We start from the raw sequence: 6000 nt of genomic DNA on the forward strand, positions 1-6000 counted from the left end.
GAGTCTGCCTGCAGTCCTCACCACACAGCCACACTCTTTGGGAGATGAATTCCTGTTATTAAATCTCACATCCACTTCTTACTCTGCCTTTCATTCTTCTTCCCTGCAACCCAACTTCTGCAGCAACTATTACACAGGGAGGAGGACCCTGACAAAGATTATCTGTGGCTTTGAAAATGTTCTAAAGCATTGGGTTTGGAGTTTGTGTTTGTTTTTTCAATTCTCTTCTCACTTATCCTATCTGCACCACTGGTCATTGGGGACCAGAAATTATCCTTGAAATTATCCCTTCCATTGGCCCCTGTGACAAATCAGTCTCCAAGTCTTTAACCATTTCTTCCCCGGCCCCGTTTGCCGCCCCTCCCGTGTCGGAGTGCCCAAATAGTCTGTCCTTGATCTGTTCCAAATGCTGCCTGGTCTATTCAGTCCGCCCATGACTTCAACTACCAACCATGTGCTAACTCATAAATTCCCATTCCTATCCCAGATCTCCAGTTCTGGAAAGGCAACATCTTTCCAGAAATTTCTACCCAGATATCCCAGGGGGCTTAACCTCAGAAAGTTAACTGAAACAGAAGTTGACTTTCCTGCCAGTTGGCTTCTCTCTCTAGTCACATTCTCTCAGTAAAATGTCTCCACAAGCCCCCCTAGACACCCAAAGGAGAAATCTGAAAATTGTCCCAGGGCTCCTCCTTCTCCTTCACTCCACATATTTCTGTCTCCTTCCCCCAATTTCACAGCTCTTCCTGATTTCAGGTTCTTTGTTTCAAACCCCTGAAGCATTGCATTATTTTCCTTATTAGTCTCTCTGCCTCTAAGCTAGGGGCACCTCTACCACTGCCATCTCTTACATTTTGAACTTCTAGAATACAATTACAGAACCAAGGGAGTCATTCCCTCCATAATCCTTCAATGGCTCCCCATTGCTTGCAGGATGAAGTCCTGATAGCTCCCTATCAAGCCACTTTTATTCCGTGCCCTCTCGTGGAATGCTCTTTTTCTTACTCCAGCCTGTCCAAACACCTACTCATCTTTCAAAATTCATCCTGAAAGCCACCTTCCTGATAAAATCTTTTGAGCCTGCTGCAGGTTAAAACCCACCACTCTTTCTAAACTAAAGGTACCCTCTCCCCACCATAATGCCTTAGAAGACTTTATTAAACAATCAGAGGCCCAGTGCACGAAATTTGTGCAAAGGTAAAGTCGCTAGGCCTGGCTGGCGATCGGGGCTGATCTATGGGGTGACAGGTGGGGCGATCAGGGCCCCCGCTTGCACCCGCTCACCTGCTCCACCCCTTGCAACAGTCCCGCTATCCTGGGGACCCATCAGGGTCGGCAGGGCCTCCACTGCCGCCCACTGACAGTGCCACCTTGCTGACGCCCGCCATGTTCTACACCACCCCTTCGTGGTCAGCGCACACCTAACTCCCAGTTGGTTGGACTCCTGCCCATGGGGACAATTTGCATATTAGCCTTTTATTATATGGGATTGAGGCCCAGTGCATGAAATTTGTACACAGGGAGGGAAGGGTGTCCCTTAGCTCAGCCTGTGCCTTCTCACAATCCAGGATCCCTCGGGTAAGATCCCTAGGCCTGGCTGGAGATCAGGGCCAATTGGGGCTATCCTTCTCCCAGCTGCCAGCAGCTGGACTACTGCCACTACTTACCTGTGCGGAGCTGCCCTCACCTCCCCCGCCACTGGTCACCTCCCTCTGCAGGCGACAGGCATGGGGTGTGATCACTTGGCTGGCCTGGGCCTTCCTTTGTGGGACAATCACTGGCTGGCCCTGCACACCCACCACAGTGTCGCTGGCCAGTGGCCTGGGCCTCTCTCTGCTGGTGATCATGGGGCGATGGCAGGCCCCCTGCCCGACCAATCTCATCACACCCGCCTTGGCTGGCCTTGTGCCAGTGTGTGTCATAGCATGGTCATCCAGACAGCTGTTCTGCTGTTTGGTCATTCAGTTGAATTGCATATTATTATTATAGACTTTTGAAAATGTTTTTATTGATTTCAGAGAGAAAAGGAGGGAGAGAGAGAGATAGAAACATCAATGATGAGAGAGAATCACCGATAGGCTGCCTCCTGCACATCCCCCCCTGGACCCTTCAATCCATAGGCCCAACATTCTAACCACTGAGCAAACCAGCCAGGATATTAAACTAATTTTTACATATAAACTCTCTGATGACAAATATAACTGATTTACCTCCACTTTCCCAGTACAGTTTCTAATGCATAGTAGATGCTCAATAAATGTATTAATTATGTGATAGAATTTTATTTCTATATTTATGGCTATAGAAAATCATTTTCCCATGTGTCACCTCATTTAATTTTGTTTTTTGCCAATATTATCATCTTTTATAGAGATATAAGCTGAAAATAGAAAAAAATAAAGCAATTTGCCCAAATCACAAATCCAGGACTATAACCCAGTTTACCTACTTAAGTTTATTACATGTTTATATGTTCATTGTGGGGGTTTTTCAGCTTAATTTTTTTTATATATGATACAATCGCTTTCTTTTTGTTAGTGGTTGCCTAGCATATATCTTTCCATCTCTAATCTCAACCATTCTGAGTCATTATGTTTTAAGTGTGTCCTGTAAATAATAGCTGATTTTCGATGTTAGTAACTCATTCTGAGAATCTGCCTTTTAGTAGTCTATTTTAGTCAATTTCTATTTATCATGCATATTAATTAGGACGAAGGTTATTATAAGAAAGAAGTCCTTCCTCCCTGCCTTTCTCCAAACTCAATATATCGGGTCTAGTAATACTTAATGTCGTTTTTTAACATTCGTTTAAAATCTTGCTTGGCGTTGACTTGTATTGACATAACCTTCAAACACGTGGTATCTACAGAACATGTGAAGTGCAATTAACAAGTTTTACTTGAAAAAGTTTGTGTTTGGTTTGTTTTTTGTTGCAAAACTAGGGCTAAGAAGATGGCGGATGAAGAGCATATTCGCCACTGCATGCTTTACGAGTTCCAATTAGGAAGAAAAGCAAGTGAGGCTGCAAAAAACATCTGTAGTGCTCTTGGTCAAGATGCAGTTAGTGCCAGAAAATGCCAGCGTTGGTTTGAGAAATTTCGCCAGGGAAATTTTTCGTTAGATGACAAGAGTGGTCGAGGCCGTGTGTCCAATTTTGATCAAGAAGCTCTTCAAGCTCTTTTGGTGCAAAATCCTCAACTTACCCAATAAGAGCTTGCGACAACTTTAAATTGTTCACAAAAAACAATTTCCAATCAATTGCGTGCACTTGGCAAAGTCCAAAAGTTTGGAAAATGGGTTCCTCATGAGTTGACCGACAACAACCATAATCAAAGAGTCACAATTTGCAGTTCGCTTCTCTCTCGTCAAAACCGTTTGCCGTTTTTAGAGCAAATTGTTACCGGAGATGAAGAATGGGTGCTGTATGTTAATTTGAAAAGGCGGCCTCAATGGGGCTCCGCAAAACCTGACTTGCATGCGAAAAAAGTGATGTTGTGTGTTTGGTGGAATTTTAAAGGAATTCTTCATTATGAACTTTTACCATCTAACCAAACCATTACAAGTGCAGTGTATAGTGCCCAATTGGAAAGGTTAGCCCAAGCTTTAAGAGAAAAAGAACCCGCGCTGATTAATCGGAAGGGCGTAATTCTTCACCAGGATAACGCACGACTGCATACTGCAAGAATCACTGCTGAAGAACTGTGCCAGTTGGAATGGGAAGTTCTCCCTCAACCTGCATATTCTCCTGATATTGCCCCTTCCGATTACCATTTGTTTCGTTCTTTGCAAAACTTTCTTCTTGGAAAAAAATTTAATAATGAAGAATGCCTCAAAAATGCATTGACCGAATTTTTTGCATCAAAATCACAAGAATTTTACAACAGAGGGATTAAAATGCTTCCTGAGTGTTGGGCACAAGTAATAGAAAACAACGGCAACTATATTGTTGATTAAATTTTGTTGTATTGTTTAAATAAATTCGATTTAAAAAAGTATTAGAAAACGACATTAATTATTACTAGACCTAATTACTTCTATCTCTTGAAATAGTCACGGGGTAGTGGTCCAGGTTGTTGGGTAGCTCCTTTGCTTCTTATTGCTATTCCATCACCTGGGCATTGCCTTTATCTGCGTGGTAGGAACTGGTCAGGGAGTCCCAATGCACTGAAGGAAGAAGAAGGAACGAAGGAGCACAAGCCCAACTTGTTCAAGTCTAGGCCCTGAATGACACACCTCTCATCTGCTCATTTCCCAAGGACCAGAACGTGTATGTGTATATATATATATATGTGTATATATATATATATATATATATATAGTCACATCTATGATCAAGAAGTAGGAAAATGAGGCCACTACCCAGGCACCTACGTCCCAACCACAAAACTATTATTACTACGGGAGATGAGAATAGATTGTGGTAAAAACTAGCATTTGCTGTTACATTATGATCACCATCTTCAGATTTATTACCACCCTCTCATTTCATATTTATTTATCTTTCTTTTACTTTGCCTAAGTTTTTATCCTTTCTTGTTTTCTATTCTATTAACTGAATTTGTCTTTCTTTTACTCCATTTTCTAAACACTTCTACTGATTTGGAATTTATACCTCCTATTTCAATTCTTAGCGGTTACCCTTAAGATATTAACATTTATACTTAACAGCCAAGGTTAGTCAATATCATCATTCCCTTCCATTAAAGGTAATCTTATACAAACAAAAATAAATAAAGCACATTAACTCCCAACTTTCTCTCCTATAAACTATTGCTATTCAGTGTTTTTAATTCCCCATTTATTTTAAATTTACTAAATTAATTATCTCTGTTACTACTTTTATAGTCATTATTTAATTAATGTTTTTCAAAATATTTTATCAATGTTTATCCTTACTATTTGCTTTTTGTATCTCATTCTTTTCTACTGGTATCAATTTATATCTTGGTGAAATACATTAGTATTTTTTTCCCATCATATCTGAGAGTAAATTTCTCCTTATGTCTTTGTATATTACTCTCATTCTATTTTCTTTCACATTCCTGAATCATAATTTTACCAACTAAGGAATTCTAAGTTGACATTATTGACACCAGCACCTTGAAGTTACCACCTGCTTACCTTCTGGCATCTATTGTTGGCAGTTAGAAGTCTGCAGTCTGTCTCCTTATTTCTTTACTAGAGGCCTGGTGCACGAGATTTGTGCACTTGGGGTGTTCCCTCAGCCTGGCCTGTGCCCTCTCACAGCCTGTGGGGATGGGTCTAAACTGTCAGTTGGACATCCTTAGCGCTGCTATGGAGACAGAGGCGGCTCCTGCCACTGCTGCTGCACTCGCCAGCCGTGAGCCAGGCTTCTGGCTGAGCAGCACTTTCCCTGTGGGAGTGCACTGTCCACAGGGGGCAGATCCTGAGGTGAGCGTCTGCCCCCTGGTGGTCAGTGTGCATCATAGCGACCGATAATTCCACCGTTCGGTCATTTTGCATATTACCGTTTTATTATATAGGATGGGTTTTTTCTCTATAGTAACTTAAAATTTTTTCCTCATTTAATGTTTACATTATCTGTTTTATATTTCTGGAACACATTAGATATGAGTTGGAGTTTCTCATTTTATCCTCTATGTCTTAGTTTTTCTTTCATATTTTCCACCTTTGTACTTCATTATGTTAATCTTGGAGAATTTTCTCAAATATATCATCCAATTCCCTATTCTCTTTGCAGCTATATTTTCTACCCTTTAATGTGTCCATTGAATGCTTATTTATTTACATTACTAGAATTTTCTCTTTTTTAAATATATTTTATTGATTTTTTACATAGAGGAAGAGAGAGGCATAGAGAGTTAGAAACATCAATGAGAGAGAATCATCAATCAATTGCCTCCTGCACATCCCCACTGGCAATGCGCCCACAACCAAGGCATATGCCCTTGACTGGAATTGAACCTGGGACCCTTCAGTCCGCAGGCTCTATCCACTGAGTCAAACCGGTCTTGGCAA

Source organism: Pipistrellus kuhlii, unplaced genomic scaffold (genome assembly GCF_014108245.1).
Source record: "Pipistrellus kuhlii isolate mPipKuh1 unplaced genomic scaffold, mPipKuh1.p scaffold_m20_p_3, whole genome shotgun sequence".
NCBI lineage: Eukaryota > Metazoa > Chordata > Mammalia > Chiroptera > Vespertilionidae > Pipistrellus > Pipistrellus kuhlii.